This window comes from Dendropsophus ebraccatus, unplaced genomic scaffold (assembly GCF_027789765.1).
Source record: "Dendropsophus ebraccatus isolate aDenEbr1 unplaced genomic scaffold, aDenEbr1.pat pat_scaffold_810_ctg1, whole genome shotgun sequence".
NCBI lineage: Eukaryota > Metazoa > Chordata > Amphibia > Anura > Hylidae > Dendropsophus > Dendropsophus ebraccatus.
Window position 1 is genome coordinate 20,430 of NW_027210409.1, and position 18,985 is coordinate 39,414.

At 42.7% G+C, this 18,985-nt stretch overlaps 1 pseudogene; it reads right to left on the reverse strand.

The window, feature by feature from the left end:
* LOC138780349 (dynamin-like GTPase OPA1, mitochondrial) overlaps window positions 1–18,985 on the reverse strand; it is a 70,173-nt pseudogene that overhangs the window by 20,206 nt on the left and 30,982 nt on the right.

Here is an 18,985-nt window from a genome sequence, read left to right on the forward strand (position 1 = left end):
CTTAATACAGCAAAACTATATCGCCTGCGGCCACCGATGTAGTATATGAAGCACTACCTGTGAAAAAGGATGGAATCCATAATACGCCTCAAATTACCTTGCCCTAGGAGTGGTGTATTGAGGTAAGTGTTGTTGCGAGATCAGTTGAAAAGCACAGAAAGAACCCTCTGTGCAGTCCCTTCACCTTGTCTACAAGGGGGAGTAAGGTGGCTAGCAGTTACTAGACAAAGAGCAGACGGATATCAGTAGGTGGTGCTACAGGGCAGGCAGGAAGGGCAACACTGTGGTCGAAGCACTGCACCTCCAGAGAGGGAGCGACATGACTGCTGACGTGGCAATAAGGGGTGTTACCGCAAAAACCCACAAATGTACCACTGTAGCACGAATACTGTACTTGTGCACCTGAGACCAACGTGTGCTGTTGTGGCAACTTACCGTGCCACATGACGGGCAGAATAGTACCGATGTAGCACAAGCTTTTTTTTTTATCTATAGAGATGAATGCCCTGACCGCTCCTCTAGACAGGTATCTGATGTAGCAATGGACATGCCATAAGATTGTCAAGATGGAGCCGCTGTAGCATATCTAGCACTGTGGCCCAAATGCATCACCTGTTAAAGGAAAAAACTATGACTGCAGATGTAGCAAAGGTCAGTACTGTGTGACAAGCAGATTGGTCTTGTAGCCAGATTACATCACCTGCAAAAGGGAGTAACATGACATGTTACATGTTAATGTAGCGACAGTCTGTAATGCGTGGCAGGCCGGACGGCACTGTGGCATGAGTACATCACCTGGAAAAGGGAATAAAAAGACTGTTACTGTAACAATAGTCAGTACTACGTAGCAGGCCGGATGACACTGTAGCATGATTACATCACCTGTGAAAGGAAGTGTAAAGACTGCTGATGTGGCGAGTCACTGCCAAGTAGAAGGCAGGATGTATCGCTCTGCCATGACTACTTCAACTGTGGAAATAGTAAATTGATTACTGATGTGGCGATAGCCAGTGCCCTGTCACAGATGATGTGTTGATAGCCAGCGCCATGTGACGATAGTCAGTGCCAAGAGACTGCTGTTGCAGCAGTAGTTAGTGCCATGTGACTGCCCATGTGGCTGACTGCCAATGTGGTGACTGCTGGTGTGGCGATAGCCAGTGCTATGAGATTGCCATTGTGGCGATAGCCAGTGCCATGAGACTGCAGGTGTGGCGATAGCCAGTGCCATGAGACTGCTGGTGTGGCGATAGCCAGTGCCATGAGACTGCTGGTGTGGCGATAGCCAGTGCCATGAGACTGCTGGTGTGTCAATAGCCAGTGCCATGAGACTGCTGGTGTAGCGATAGCCAATGCCATGAGACTGCTGGTGTGGCGATAACCAGTGTCATGAGACTGCTGTTGTAGCGATAGCCAGTGCCATGAGACTGCTGGTGTGGCGATAACCAGTGTCATGAGACAGGCAGGATGGTACTGCTGTGGCAAGACTACTTCACCTATATGCTGGTGTAGCAATAGTTTGTGTCACCTGATAAATCCATGCTATGGGATAAAGTGGATGGCAGCACTGTGGAAGAGAGCAATGACTGTCAAGGGTCATGAGATTATTTCTGCAGTGTGAGCGCTGAGTTGATGCCTGTGCTTCAACTGTAGTCCGTACTAGAGGGAGGACAGGCAGAGAGTCTGAGGTGCCATGATATGGTGAAATAAAAAACTCTTCCTTTCATGGCAAGTTGGTCATATTGGGAACTGTAATACTTTTCAACAAACACTAGAGGGTGCTAGAGTACTACATAAGTACTCCACTCTAGTGCTAAATGAGCTAGACATGTATAAATCACTAAATTGTAGAAACCTTTAAAATTATGATCTTTATTACACTTTAATTAAAAATAAAAAACCTTTAACACCATTTCTGCAGTAATTCAGTGCATCCTGTTCTGAACTACAAAGGCGCCCCCTCTAGCTCAATAAATAATGAAGTATATGAATATTTAGGTTTTCTTCTATAACTGTATAAATCACTGAATTGTAGAAACCTTTAAAATTTTGATCTTTATTACACTTTAATTAAAAATAAAAAACCTTTAACACACGTGACTCACCACTTTGTCTATTCTACATCGGCCACCATCCTATTACTATACGTCTTAGCCTTTATGTACAATTATCGCATCATGTAAACAGTGTTGTATATATTGCCACAGTTTTTCAATAGCTCTTGATTGCACAATTATCGCATCATGTAAACAGTATTGTATATATTGCCACCGTTTTTCAACAGCTCTACAACAGCGCTACAAAAAGCTAAAAAAATGCAGAGAGTTTGATCTACAAATGGAAGATATCCCCCTTCTGGAGGACTTAGAGACTCTAGCAGGAGAGAATCAGGTGGAAGGAGAAGGTCCATTTACCAATTTAAAAATGAAAAGCAAAAAAAACCCTCCAATTGGTGACTACAGCAACATCGATATTTTTGTTAATCTGGTGACAAAGGCGTTCAGAGAACTAGAGGAAAAAAGGGTCCCATCTCAGAATCTAACAAAAGGAGAGATTGCAGCATTAACCAGCCTGGAAAGAGACACATCCATCGTAATCAAGCCCTCCGAGAAGGGGGGCAACATTGTTATAATGAACAAACCAGAATATGAGGAGATGTGTCTGACTATTCTAAGAGATCAAGAATGCTATGCCAAATTATCAGTGGATCCAACAATGGAATTCTCTATACAACTGAAATGAATTTTGGATGCAGCAAAACAAGATAAATTAATAAATCTCACGAAGTATGAATATTTGAAACCAAGGAACCCCCATATTGCAGCATTTTATACGACCCCCAAAGTACACAAAGGATATCCACCTCTAAAGGGACGTCCAATCGTCTCAGGAATTAACAATTTAAGCCAAAATATCAGCCAGTACATAGACAGAATTTGACGTCCATTTGTGCAAACATTACCTTCATATGTACAAGATACAACTGATGTTCTGAAGAGGTTAGAGGATATACATGTGGAGGAGGGGACTAACATAGCGTCATTAGATGTAGAAGCCCTCTATTCTTCAATTCTGCATGAGACAGGCTGTGAAGCGGTAGAATCATATCTCAGCACGAGGGGTGTACAATACACAGCTCATAATAAATTTGTCATGTCTCTGCTAAAATTTATTCTCACCAGGAATTACTTCCTCCTCGGGGGCGACCTCTTCCACCAGCTACGAGGTACAGCAATGGGGAGCCCTTGTGCCCCCAGTTACGCTAATCTGTACCTCGGCTGGTGGGAGGATAGGGTCGTCTTCGGGGAGGAGATGATGTATTGGACCAGGTACATATCACTATGGATAAGATACATAGATGATATCCTGCTCATATGGACATCATCAGCATCGGATTTCCATCATTTCGTGGTAGCCCTAAATAGAAATGACTTGGGACTAAAATTCACCTCTAGTCTGAGCACACATAAGATGGTCTTCTTGGATTTGGAAATAAATATTGGACCCGAGGGGAGACTATTTACCACTGTACATAGAAAAAAGACAGCAACAAAAACACTTTGAAAATGGGATAGCTGCCACCCGGTACCACTGAAATCTGGAATACCAGTGGGTCAGTATCTCAGGGTCCGGAGGAATTGTATGACCATCCAGGAATTCAAAGAAAAAGCTCATGAATTAAGAGTGAGACTCAAAAATCGGGGCTACCCAAATAAAGTTCTAAGAACAGCATACCATAGAGCTTTGACCAGTAAAAGGGAGGACCTACATAGTTACATAGTTAATACGGTTGAAAAAAGACACGTCCATCAAGTTCAACCAAGGAGGGGATGGATACAGGGAAGGGGGAGGGGTGATATGTTCTATACATATGCATCTATATTATTTTGCTCTAAGAACTTGTCTAGCCCTGTTTTGAAGCCCTCTACTGTTTTTGCTGTGACCAGATCCTGTGGTAGACTGTTCCACAGATTCACAGTTCTCATGGTAAAGAAGACTTGTCGCCTCCGGAGATTGAACCTTTTTTTCTCCAGGCGGAGGCAATGCCCTCTTGTCCTTTGAGGGGGTTTTACCTGGAACATCTTTTCCCCATATCTCTTGTAGGGGCCATTTATATATTTAAATAAGTTAATCATATCTCCCCTTAAACGTCTCTTCTCCAGACTAAACAAATGTAATTCTTTTAATCTCTCCTCATAACTAAGATGTTCCATTTCCCTTATTAGTTTAGTTGCCCGTCTTTGTACCCTCTCCAGCTCTAAAACATCCTTTTTATGAATCGGGTTCCAAAACTGGACTGCATACTCCAGATGAGGCCGCACCAAGGCTTTATAAAGCGGTAACAATATATCCCTGTCCCGTGAGTCCATGCCTGTTTTAATGCATGACAATATCCTGCTGGCCTTAGAGGCAGCTGACTGACATTGTGTGCTGTTCTGTAGTCTATTATCTACAAGTACACCCAGATCCTTCTCCATCAGCGACTCTCTCAGAGTAACTCCCCCCAGGACATATGATGCATGTGGGTTATTAGTACCTACTAGACCTACTTCTCCCGAAAAAGAAGGGGGAAGGTGATGAAGTCTCAAGAATTATTGGCACCTTTGATGTCAAAGCAGATGAGGTTAGACAAATTCTGTCACAGTACTGGCAAATTCTTAAAATGGACCAAAAGATCTCTGATATTATCCCAGAATACCCCCAAATTACGTACAGAAGGGGTAAAAATCTTAAAGACAGACTGACACACAGCTATTTACCGCCAAGGATGATCGATCAAAATTGGATACGAACAACTGGATCATATCGTTGTGGCCACTGCTCAGTATGTCCCTATATGCAGCCAGGTAAGGAATTTCATAGCAGCAGCACAGAGGAACGATATATCATCAAAGATCTAGGGAACTGCTCAACAAAGGGAGTTGTTTATATGCTGACTTGCCCGTGCCCAATGAATTGTGGGCAAAACTTTTAGGGGCATGAGAGAAAGATTACGAGAGCACATCAGCAATATTAAAAATAAACCGGTAGCTGTTCACTTCAGAGAAAAACATGGAAGTGATCCAGTGGGCATGACATGCCAAATAATTGAGGTAATCACAAACAAACAAACAAGAAGAAGAGGAGATTGGGACAAAAAGCTCCTAAAGAAAGAAGCGGAATGGACTTTTAGATTACAAACAGTCAAACCTAGGGGATTAAATGATTTCATCTAATATGGCTGCTTCATAGAATGAAGAAGAATCCTAGAAGAGTCAATGACTGTATGAGAAATAATAGGAAGTAAAACAGAGAAGAAAAATCAGTGATGGGCAGATCTACATTGCAATATATACATCACAACCATATGGAGGATGAAAAATTAAAAATTCTAAGTACATAGGGGATTAAGCTGCAATAAGTGGAGTGCATATGCAAAAAAACGCACCTTTTCACAAAAAACGCATGGGGATAATTCACATAGTGCGATTAAGTGTATAAGAGGCTATAACTCTACACAAAAGAATGTGGGAGTTGGGTGAGAGAGACCCTATAGCCCAGAAGAAAAGAGAATGAGTTAGACACCTACCTGATGTAAAGGAATTAAGAATTAGTGGTTACCATGGCAGGAACTAGGAATGAGAACGAGGCTTGGTAGCGGGGATGCGGTCCAACTGCCTTGCAGTATGACTTAATGAGATTCCTCCTCCTAATGTGTCAGTCCGCAGACCTGGATTGGTAATAGGTAATCAGAGGGGTGTGCGGACCACAGGACATGTGATAGAAAAGGGGAGGAGCTAACACATAAAAGCGTGAGTTTACAGCTCAGAGTGCGGCCGCCATCAGAGCCGTACGCACATGTACAGCAAGAGCCTGAAACTATGATGCTAAACAAAGACCCCTGATGAAAAGTAGCGATGGAAACGGCGTTGGGTCCTTAAAAGAAAGACTATATCTACTGAAAGGAAAGTAAAAACTTTACTACTATTTATACTGCACAGAGTCTCTTGTTTACAAAGCACATCTGCACCATAGGACAAAATAAAAAAGGACTGGCGGGATAGTGCAATCAAGAGCTGTTGAAAAACTGTGGCAATATATACAATACTGTTTACATGATGCGATAATTGTGCAATCAAGAGCTATTGAAAAACTGTGGCAATATATACAACACTGTTAACATGATGCGATAATTGTACATAAAGGCTAAGACGTATAGTAATAGGATGGTGGCCGATGTAGAATAGACAAAGTGGTGAGTCACGTGTGTTAAAGGTTTTTTATTCTTAATTAAAGTGTAATAAAGATCAAAATTTTAAAGGTTTCTACAATTCAGTGATTTATACAGTTATAGAAGAAAACCTAAATATTCAAATACTTCATTATTTATTGAGCTAGAGGGGGCGCCTTTGTAGTTCAGAACAGGATGCACTGAATTACTGCAGAAATGACAGAGCCAATAGCAGGCAACGCAAAATGTGCGCTGCTCTGCCATTGGCTCTGCAAAGAAAGTTATGCCCCCTGGAGAAGAGGCCTAGTAAGGCCAGAAACCGGGGCTAAAGTAGAGACTGCGGCCACCCTGGTCGTGAAAGCCCCGGACGCCGCAGTTTAACAGCAGAGACCCGGAAGTGCAAGAATCACCCGCCCGGGTTACACAGCGCCTGGCAGAGGTCTCGTTCCTGTAAGACGTCCTTACCAGTCAGCGTGGAGGGGGCGTCGGCAGGCGGGCGTTCGGTCGGTGGTGCGGTTGGCATTAGGCGGCAATGTGCGGGCTGCCGTTGCATTCATGGCCAGGGTGGCCCTGCGTGCTGCTTGTGGCGGCAGGTGGATTAAAGGGGCCGGTGGAGAAGCTGCAAGTGAGAGCAGGGCGCCCACCCGGGAGGGAAGAGAGAAGAGGTGGAGGGCTGCATATATGTGCATTTGCCCCAACCATTTACTGATACTGTACAGGAGTCCTTCCTTGCTAAAGTGTCCCTAAGTGGAATAAAAAGGAGGGTGATCCCTGGGGACAGAGGGGTCTGACATGGCGGGAAATTGCAGGAGCAAGGTCTTGAGGGATGTGGTAGTGGGGGGCTCGGAGAGAAGAGGAGGGGGCCCCCAGAGAATGGGAGAGGGGAAATACTCACCTAGTCTTCTATACTCACCCACTTGCTCCTCTTCTCTTCAGCTCCCCGATGAGACCAGCAGGGTCACCCCTTCAGCGTTCCGCTCATCTGGAGGGGTTTGCTGGTACAGGGGGGAGCACTTGCAGCAGTCCGGGTGACCCTTGGGCTGGTGTGACAGAGGAGCCCGCTCCGGACTCATGATACCACTTTTCTTCATTGAGCTAGGGGTGCTGGCAGCGCTCTGCTGCTCACCCTGCTCGTTGGGGAAACAGGGAGACATGATAGTCTATGTATCCCACCTAAATAGGAGAAAGAAGTAAAATAACAAACTAAAATAATAAAGAGCAGAAACCTGCAGCAACTGCAGGAGTGTCTGCCTCCTACGGACACTAAGCTAAAACTGGTTAGCTCAGTGCCTGCAGGCGGGGTATAGCCTGGTGGGAGGGGTCAACACTTTTTTCTTTGCTTAGTGTCGCCTCCTAGTGGCACCAGTCTATACCCACTGTGTCTGTGTCCCCCAATGACACGAGCGAGAAATTGCAGGAGTGTCTGCCTCCTACGGACATTAGGCTAAAACTGATTAGCGATAGTGTTGCCTCCTAGTGGCACCAGCCTATACCTGCTGTGTCTGTGTCCCTCAAACACACGAGCAAGAAAAGACATTCTGCAAAGCTGCGGTGCCTGGTTGTAAACACCCTGCATGGAGCCAGAAACTTTGGCCATAACACAAAGGCTTGTGGCTCCTTACAATGTGTTTACATCCGACCACCACCGTTCTGCTACCAATGGCCTATCCTTAGGATAGGCCATAAACAACTTTGCCTGGAAAACCTCTTCATTGGGAATGTATCAAATATTTAGGCAGGAATACACAAAAAAACAGGATTTCTCAATAAAATTGTGTACCAGTGTTTTGGAGTAACTTGGGTAAGGCTTATTACTTCATCAAGGATTTCATTTTTGGCTTTTTCAAACAGTTCATTCTGAGGAAAAGAAAAAAAAAACTAACATATCTAAGCCTTCAGCAGTACAGTATCAAACTCCTGTAAGAGTATGAAATGATTCTGTTCAATCTGTCAACACAGCAAAGCTATAGCATCCAGTGGAAAAATTAATAATTCTATTGTTTTTTTTTTTTTTTTTTGCATAAACCTTCGCATCAGCATTAAGGAGAGAAATAGGTCTATATGATTCCACTTCCAGTACGTCCTTCCCGGGTTTTGGTATTAAACTTATAATTGCCTCCTCCATTGATTCAGGTAGCTCTCCAACCTTAATAGACGTCTCAATTACCCTATGCAAACCCTTAACTAGTACATCCTTATGTGTTTTATATATTTCATATGGAATACCATCATTCCCCGGAGCTGAGTCCCTCTTCACCTTATCTAAAGCATCATAAAGTTCTTCCAAAAAAAAAATTCCTCTTTATGGTCATTTTTTAACTGTGGGAACTCCAAATTGTCCAAAAGTGTTTTCAAACTTTGAATATTTTTCTTTCTCTCTGTTGTGTATAATGTGTGAAAAAAATATCTAAATTCTTCCGTGATCTGTGTCATGTGATTAATAATAGTCCCATTCCTCCCTCTTATAGCTGCTATCCCCCTATTATTCGTTTGATTCTTAATCAAAGCCATCAAACTCTTATTTGGTTTTCCGGCACCCAGAAATCTCCTCTCCTTCGAAAAAGAGAGTTGATTTCTGGCCTTCTCCAGCAAAAACAAATCCAAGTCCTCCTGACTCCCCCTTAATCTCTCCTCCCACTCTAGTGTATGTGTTTTCCTAAATTCTGACTCTATGTCTCTAACCCGATCCTTTAGCTTCTCCTCTTCTTTCCTAAACTCTGTTTTCATATTACAAATAATTCCATAATATTTCCCTTTTACTACTAATTTCATTGCTTCCCAAACTATACGTCCCGGTGCAGAACCCCAATTTATTTCCCATAAATCTTTAAATTCTATTGTTTAAGTGGACAGAGGATGTAATTGTCTAAGGTTTTAATGATAACACATGTATGTATTTGACACATCCAACTCCGCTTTGTGAAGATGCTGTAGATAGCAGCCCATATATGTGATTATAAATTAAGAGGAGAAGCCTCTGTCTAAAACAGTTTAACTAAAGCAATTTCCAGCAGATCTGACATATACAAGATTTGATACATATATTATTATTGAGACTGGACATGCTGATGTAATAAGCATACTATTCAGGAAGTACAATAAATCTTACCCTGTCAAGTTCCCGCAATCTTGGATAGTTATTTTTCCACTCTGTCTCAAGGTTAAACCGAGTTGCTACAAAACAAGGCAAACAAAACTGTTAACTTGTTAAACTCAATAACCTCCACAACAAATGTCTTCACTTACTCAGTATTACTGTATCTTCTAAGTAAAAAAATGACTACATGGTGAATAAACGTTTTACAGTGTACAAAAAAATCTATAGTTTGTGGGTGCCATAGAGAGATGAGCAAATTTACAGTAATCCGTTTTATCAGCTCGTCCGCCTGCTTTCATTTAACTTACTGCCACTATGTGACACTCCTCCCCGGAAGCTGGAAAAGACTGGGTCCAGTTCTAGGAAACTGGGAGAAGTTTTCCAGGACTGGATCCAACTTTTCTTAGAATCCAGGTAGGAGCGTCACAGAGGAGCAGTCAGTTAAATGGAAGCAGAGATAACACTTCAGAAATTTGCTCATTTCTACTGCCATATATTTGTTCCATATAGTATGATCTTTAGCTGCCACTTGAAGATGAATGTTACCTTTAAAAGCATCAGCTTGCTGTTCAACTGAGGCACGGACCATTTTCCAAAAACAATCAGAAACTGCAAGACTTAAGTTCTTAGTAGTCACCTGATGAGCTTTGAGCATCCCTTTCCTAGAAGGTAATCCAAAGCAATGTATAGTTATAACAACAATCTGCGCCGACCACAAAAGCATTTACCCAATCCTCAAGACACTCATGTTCAAAATCTTTAAGTACATTTTAAAATAGTGTTATGAAGGGATTTTTTTGGAAACACTCCCAATAGCGAGTCCACCTCCGAACATAACTGCCACAACAATCTTTAATTCTATGAACATATGCCAGTTGTGCCTAAGCTACTCTAGCTAGTAATCTCCTGGTTTTGTTTCCCTTTCTCAGTACTAATGTTTAAATAAAATGCATCTATTCACAGCCTGCTCACGAAAATATTGGTGCCACTGCTCTGGAGCCTCATTTTAGGATGCCATAAATCTGTCCTATGCTGCCCAAATTTGTAGATCCTTTGTATCCATCAACTTCGCCCAAATAGCAACCCCACAAAGGAGGAAGTATTTTTAATAGGAAACTGAACACAAACTTTGAGGTTAGTAGGGAGAAAGATAGAAGCATCATGAGAAAATATTACTTTACTGAAAGAGTAGTAGATTCCTGGAACAAACTTTCAGCGAATGTGGTTGTAAATCAACAATAATCAAATATAAACATGCCTGGGCTAAACATATCTACTGTAAGGAAATAATAAAGGAAATATGTGGGCAAACTACATGGACCAGGTGGTCAATTTCTGCCTACAATCATCAGTGTTTTTAATGCAGGTGAACTGAAAAATACAGTTAGGTAAAAGGCACATTGATTCCATTTGAAATCGGTAGCGAAATTAGCAAGAAATACATGTTCAATGATTTTCTTTCTTCTCTTATTTTATTTAAAATATTTAGAGGATTACTTGTTTTGTAGCATCTAATTTATAAAAAATAAATAAAACAAGGTCCATCATCTGGTCATAGGTCCTCTCTAGATTGCAAAGGCTGTAGTTATTAGAAAACAAAACTCACTTTAATAGACTTGACCCTTGAAAGAATTCCTCTTCATAGTCTTTGATGGAGTCAATACTTTCATTGCTATTGCCTATGAAAAATGAAACATAATGTATTTGTACATAAAGAAAAATTTGTATCTTAAGTGTTAGTGAATTCTAACAACATATAAACAGTAAACAAACCTAGACCCTCCTACATTATAGAACACCATAGAAAGAGTACAAATATGATGTAGAAAAGTACCCAAATAACCTTAAAGGGATTATCCTAGGGCTGGGCGATATGGTCTAAAATTTATATCACAATATAATTTGATGCATTCACGATATATAAATTTTTTTGTGTGTGTATACAAATTACAACACTTTAAGAATTTTTTTTAAGATGTGTATTGTATAACAGATCTTTTTCCAAACAATGTAAAGATTAAGTGTTAGTAAAACACTAAATTGTTTAAAATAAAGTGCCAGTTATCAGCCCCCCTTGTGCCAGTCATCAGCCTTTCCCTGTACCATCAGCCCACCCGGTGCCAGTCATCAGCCCCCCTTGTGCCAGTTATCACCCCCCCTTGCCAGTCATCAGCCTTCCCCTGTGCCAGTTATCAGCCTTCCCCTGTGCCAGTTATCAGTCCTCCCCTGTGCCAGTTATCAGCCCCCCCCCCTTGCCAGTCATTAGCCCCCCTTACCAGTCATCAGCCTTCCCCTGTGCCAGTTATCAGTCCTCCACTTACCAGTCATCAGCCCCCCTTACCAGTCATCAGCCCCCCTTACCAGTCATCAGCCTTCTCCTGTGCCAGTTATCAGCCCCCCCCCTTGCCAGTTATGAGCCCCCCGTTGCCAGTCATCTCCCCCTCCCCTATGCCATCATCAGCTTTCCCTATGTGCCAGCCAAGCCCCATGCCATTGCCACATCATGTCCCCCCAGCCAGGGCCGGCCATCATCAGCCCCATGCCATAGCCATCTGCACCCCCCGACCCCTCTGCTACTTACCTTTCCTGCAGGGCTGACTGATGGAGTCCGCGAGGCGAGACGGGCCGCGTCTTCTTCCCAGCATGCACTGGGAGAGACCTGACGTCACACGCATCGTCAGCTAGCGCGCTGACGATGCGTGAACGGAAGGCCCTGCAGTGTGGTACCATGGAGCGGTAAGTGAGAAGCTTATTCACTACCGCTCCGTGGGCATGTATCGTGATATGACGATATGCCGAAAATCCATATCGTCATCCGAATTGATGACGATATTTTTGCATATCGTTCATATCGCCCAGCCCTAGATTATCCCATAACAGTCAGATGCCCACTGATCAGATGCTTATCAACTATAGGTTATTATGGGAAAACATATTTAAAGGCTACTAACATTAAATCAGGACATGCTCAATAAACAGGTAAAGTGTGTCACTGTTGATAGTCTCATATTAATGCAGCACTTTTTTGTGCTAGTTATGAGACGTTTTGTTATGGATCCCAGTCAACACCCGCTCTGATTTCTGTAGGGACAGTATATATAAACCACTTGGCGGCGGGTAACATCAGCTATAATGACATCATATCTTCCAATGGATCTGTGTTGTGCGTGCATTGTTTACATAAGGACAAAGGGGCAAAAATAAACCAACATCCTGGAGCAGGATTTTTATTGCCTACTGGCAAGTACTAATAAAAAGAAAAGTAAAATCCATCAAGTGCAGTACTTTCACCATATTCTGTAGCAATGGACTATTCTTACCTTTACCAGTTACAACAGCAAAATATCCAAGAGCTTTCATTGGGAACAATTTGCCTTCAATGATTTGTTGAATCTTTAAGGTTAAAAATAAAAATCAGTATTTTCAGGAGATGCAGCAATACGCCATTAGATATTAGCTCATACAAAACTTCACTTACTCGACTAGGGCTGGCTACATTTTTCTCAGCAAGATCTACTTTTGTTAGAACAAAGATAGTGCGTCTGCCTTGCGGATCCATCTGACTAACAAGGTCGGTGACAATACTCCTCTCTGCATCAACAGATCCATCTGTTAAACAAAGAGAGTTTAGTATTTATAAAAGCTACAAGAAAGAACTGCAGTTATGCCCCACCCTCTTTTTTGGACATGTCACTTTAAAAGACATTTGATGTTTTTAGGAGACGTAAAATATTTTCGTTGGTTGGGTGTGTGTTCAGACCGTGCCTGTTTGCTAGAACGAGAGGGGAGAGAAGCTTGTGGCTGAGTACTTCCCTCCCTGTTTTGTGCCTGCCACACAAGACAGCTCCATAGACTGATAATGGGAATTCATCTTGGTGACAGAGCTCAGAGCTTGGTGCGCACTTACTATCTAGTGATATGTTGTTGTATTAACACTCAGTCCCTGACAAAAACTCAACACATCTCTATATTTAATATTTTAAACTGAGTGTCTAGTTCCTGGTTATTGCCATAATCCTAGAGATTGGTCTATTACATAAGGGAAATGTATACAACAGCTTCCTTCCTTTCATCAAGGAATAAAAATGATGCCTTCCAATTCTAGTAGTCATCAAAATGCAAGAAGCTTTTTTGAGCGAACACCATGATGATTTTATTCAGGTCATTACCAATGCGTTGAGGTACCAGAACAGTCTGGAAATCTTACATTTTTCTTACTGCCCCCATGTGGCACAGAAAAACAAACAAGACAGATGTTCCCCCTTAGCAATACTGGTGTATCTAGATATAGTGGACGCTATTGATCTCGTCATCGATGAGGTGAAATGGTTTGGATTGGATCTCCAAGCCTGACTATTGAAAGATATTATCAGATGCAATGTACAGTGGACTTCACAAATGTCCTGGCAAGATTAGTTTATGTTGCAAAGAGGTTAATAATCCCTTAGGGACCCCAGTATGATCAAGTCTCCTACCTTGTATACAAAGAATGATGGCATTTGGGTTCTGCATATAGGCTTTACTAATGCTGAAGATAGTTTCCTTAGTATCTGGGGCCATGCCTGACGTCACAGTCTATAAACAAATTGAGTAATAATGGTAATAATTATTAGAATATTTATTACTTAGAAAGCAAAAATACTTGTAGTACTTACACTGATTACTCCTGGCAGGTCAACAAGCACCATTCTCTGTATTCCCGGGCCCTTTACGCTCAGTGAGATGGTCTGCAAAACAGACAATTTTGTTTCATAGCACATAAGGACTTAAATGTTTATTAACCACTTAATGATGCAGGATAAGTATGCTCGTCCTGCCGCTGTTAGGGGGAAGCAGAGAGGGCTCGCAGCGCGGGCCCTCTCTGCAGCATGTGGCCCCCAGCTGCTATTTGCAGCCAGGGAACACGTGTATTAGCCGGCACGGCCAATTGCCACTGCCGGCTAATTAGCTTTTTAAATGCCGCTATCAAAGCTGACAGTTGCATTTAAATTGTTTGTGTCCCCCTTCCCTGGTGTCTGGTGTCACGAAATCCCTCAAAATAAAAAAAGAATTGCACTTTTTTTTCAATTTCACTAAACAAATAATTTGTGCAATGAAAATTGGCTCAGTCCTTAAGGTTAACATAACAATCATGACAGTACAGATGTATATTGGCGGTACATACCTCTGGGCTAACAGTTTGTCCATTTTTGACACTCTTCCTCATTCTCACCTCTATTTCATCCCTTAGTGCTGCAAGCTGTCAAAAAATACATAAATACGGTTTATGTTGTGAAATAAGGACATTGGTAAACTGAGTGTTAATAGGACATAAGGAAGAAAAGACTTCAAGCTAAAAGAATAGAGGATTAAGGAGATCTGTCACACTGAAGATGCTTTCCTATTTACAGAGCTGAGCAGACTGACCTATATTATTGTGGAAAAGATTGAAAATAACTTGTACGTGAATGGAGACAGCGGTCTCATTTAGTGACCGAAAGCTTTTCATGTGTGGACATAAGGCAGCATGAATTTAAAAGCCAACAAAAATAAAATGGTCACGGAACTATGTTATTCTATTAGGCTGTTATGCCTTGCTTCTAACGATGCTCAAACACATAATTATATATATATATATAAAAAAAAAAAATAGACAACTTCACCCTAAACTAATTGTTTTTTGTGTAAAATTTCACAATGCTAACAGACTATTACTGTCAGGAAAAAAAAAAGACAACTGTGTTCAGATGATGTTCAGACAAATATTCAGGTAATATGTTTTGTCTGTGAAGAAAAGAATATTCTAAAAAGCCCTAAAAGATCTAAAGGGAACCAAATCACCTAAAAAAAAAAAAAAAACAACAACAACCTTATAACGCTATTAGTTCACCTAACACACTTTGCAAATGTATCAGTAGATTGTGGCTGCCTGCCAGGTATAAAGAAAAAAAACATACTTATATTGATTCCTACGCTGTATGCGAATTGCCTCCATGTGATTCCCAGCTCTGTCATATGATCATGAACGTGAGGTAGGCCTAGCATTGCGTAACCGCGTCAAGCGCACATGCACAATCCAGCTGCAGCCTGTCTTCACTGTACTGTGCATGTCCAATAAAGCCTCAGACTCTACTGAGTCTGAGGCTATTCCAGACAAGTGCAGTACAGCGGCAGGGCCGTAGCTAGGGGGGGGGCAGCTGACACGGGCGCTGAGACCAGGGGGGGCGCCATCACAGGGAGCAGAGAGAGAAGGATCACAGTGGATGAGTCAGCCTAAGCGCCTCCTGCCCTCTGTCATTGTGAGGAGGCAGGGGACGATTTTTACTTCATCAAAAGAGGTATTTTCCATACTGTACTGTCTCTTGCCTGCTGTTTAGCTATAATATGCGCAAAATCGCTGCGTTTTTACCGAGATTTTGCGCAAATTAGGGCTAAACAGCAGCCAGGAGACAGTACAGTAAAGAGATGGTGAAGGACCTTGACATGTGACTATGATGTCACCGCAGGTCCTGTATGTACACTGCACTATGGAGGAGGTAGAAAGAAGATACAGGTGTGTGGGAAGGGGAGGACAATCAGGGGTGCACAGTCTGGGAAGGGGGATAGGGGCTACAGGGTGACACTTGTCTGGGATGGGGAGGGGGGCACACAAGAGAGTTTGGGTCCAATGTCTATTTAGGGGTCTAGCTGTACATTAATCCATACTTAAACCCTTAATAACTGCCCTATCCAAATATATATCACATTTATATAAACCTTACCTAGTATCTGCAGGGGTAGGAAAGCTTGGCTCTCCAGCTGTTGCAAAACTACAACTCCCATCATGTCTGGACAGCCAAAGTTTTAGCTTTGACTGTCTATGTATGATGGGAGTTGTAGTTTTGCAACAGCTGGTGAGGCAAGGTTCCCTGTGCCAATCTATAAAGCACCTGCACCTGTCATTTTTCTAAATTATTTCTATTTTGAATTTGGTGATGGAAAACCTTACTGGAGGTGTTACTGCTGTTGTCTCCGAGTGGAGTTGATCGAACCTCGGGAAATCCTAGGTTCTATAGAACTCGAACATTCATGAACCTGCCGCATTAGATTGGTGATGCCTTCCCAGTCCGTGGGGAAGGAGGAGACAGCCCGGGTACCACCTGGAATTCAGCCTTTGTAATAGCTGGGAACTCTCCTCCTTACCCATGGACCGGGAAGGCATCAGCAATCTAATGCGGCAGGTTTGTGAATGTTACTGCTGAGCGTATCTGTGCATTAGGAGACGGCACCATAGAATCACATTACACTGGGTGTCACACTGGAGATAGGAGGCACAGCTTCCTGCTCTAATTCACAGGTACAGATAGCAGGGAGCAGAGACAATGGCGCCTCCTCAGGTACAGACAGGAGGGAGCTGAGACATCGGCGCCTCCGTTGAGGTACTTAGGGACCAAATTTTAAATGGGAACATTCCAGGTACACAGTAAATATGACAAATATGTATCCCATATTGTGAACACCACACTAGTGCTGCCGGTAGAGATGACCGAATTGCTCATCTAAACTATTGCTCACCTAAACTTACAGCGCATACGGGGGGGGGGGGGTTTGGGGGGGTTACCATAGAATCACATTACACTGGGTGTCACACTGGAGATAGATCAGGAAGCTGTGCCTCCTAATTCACAGGTACAGACAGCAGGGAGCGGAGACAACGGCGCCTCCTCAGGTACAAACAGCAGGGAGCAGAGACAACGGCGCCTCTTCAGGTACAGACAGCAGGGAGCGGAGACAAAGGCGCCTCCTCAGGTACAGACAGCAGGGAGCGGACACAACAGCGCCTCCTAATTCACAGGTACAGACAGCAGGGAGCGGGGACAATGGCGCCTCCTTAGGTACAGACAGCAGGGAGGGGAGACAATGCCGCCTCCTAATTCACAGGTACAGACAGTAGGGAGCGGAGACAACGGCGCCTCCTCAGGTACAGACAGCAGGGAGCTGAAACATCGGCGCCTCCATTGAGGTACTTAGGGACCAAATTTTAAATGGGAACATTCCAGGTACACAGTAAATATGACATTATATATCCCATATAGTGAACACCACACTAGTGCTGCCGGTAGACATGACCGAATTGCTCATCTAAACTATCGCTCACCTAAACTTCATAAAAAAATGTATATATACATGGGCCCCCTTGTGCTTCCTGCGCATATCGGGGGGGGGGGGGGGGGGGGGGGGGTCGGGGGCAAATTGAATCTTTTTCCCGGGCTCATGTGCCCATGGCTACACACTGCTAGGCCCGCCTCATGAGGATGATCGTATGACAGAGAACTGGGAATCACAGACCGTGACTAGTTGGACCAAAACAAATGCCCAGATGACTACATGGAAGCAATTAGCATGCAATTCGGGAATCACTATAAGTATGTTTTCTCTGTGTACCTGGCAGGCAGCCAAGCTATACAGATATGTTTGCAAAGTTTGTTATGGGACGTATTACAGTGGATTAATAGTGTTAACAGTTTAGGTGATTGGTTCCCTTTAAAATACTGAAGTAGCAAACTGTGTGAAAGACAAAATTAGTGTCTGTTTCAAAACTTTTGGCCACTGCTATATTATCTCCATATCTATCACCTTTGGTTTCTAGGAGGCAGCTCCACTGCACAGGCAAACCATTTTAAATCATTTACATAAGATTTACTTTTGAAAAGTAATTTGACAGACTTGTGTTCTCAGCTTTTCTGTACACCATGCCCTAACTACATTTATTCTAGTAATATGGTTGTTTGTCATTCATTTATGACAGGATTTATTTGTTTCAAGAGCTCAAAAATAGATTAAATTCCCAACAGACTGACCCCCAGTAAAGATATCAGAATAACTATTAAAAGTAAAGTTATGTGGTTTTATTTAGAATTTCCTACATCCGACTCCTTAGTGAGATCAAACTCCCGAGAGCTGTCTTTAAACATGGCAACATGGTGGGGACCTTCACTTAAGGTAACCTGCAACATGAAAACAAAGAAACATTGAAAACACATTTAATAAACTTGAAAAATTCACCTTTTATACTTTTACAGTGTAGATGGGGGTCTTACACACATACATATACAAGTAGGTTCAATACTATAAAAACAGCAGGGAATCTGGCTTGAGCTTTCATTCCCAAATAGAGTTATGGTCCTTGCATCCCTTGTGGATCTTAAGAGATCCAGGTGAACACAAGGCACAGGTATGCTCAGGTATAAATTCCACAGCGGGCACGAGATCCATTTAGTGATTTCATCCCTGCCGTAAAATTCCTGTGCATACCTGCGCTCTGTGTTCACCTGGATCTCTTATGTTCCTTGCATCCCTTGTGGATCTTACTCTACAGTTTCCCACACACCGTTCTGGTGATGGTTCCAGGAGGATCTGCGGTATCTGCTGTCTACATGCCCTTCATTACTTTGCACAACTCCATCAGGTGAGTGTTTCCATCACAATCACTCACCATTTTGATATCTACTCCAATCTGCTACACCAGGAAGCACCCCGTTCTTTCCTTTTTTTCCCTACATTCCCGAATAGTCAGAATTCATAGCTGAGGTTTATTCTCAAAGACTGGAAGGCATTACTTAAAGTGACACGGTCACCCCGTTTTTGCATTTTGACTGCTCTCCACAGGTGTAAAGGGTAAATGTTACAGCTTTCATTACTTATTTTATATGGTGCTTGTT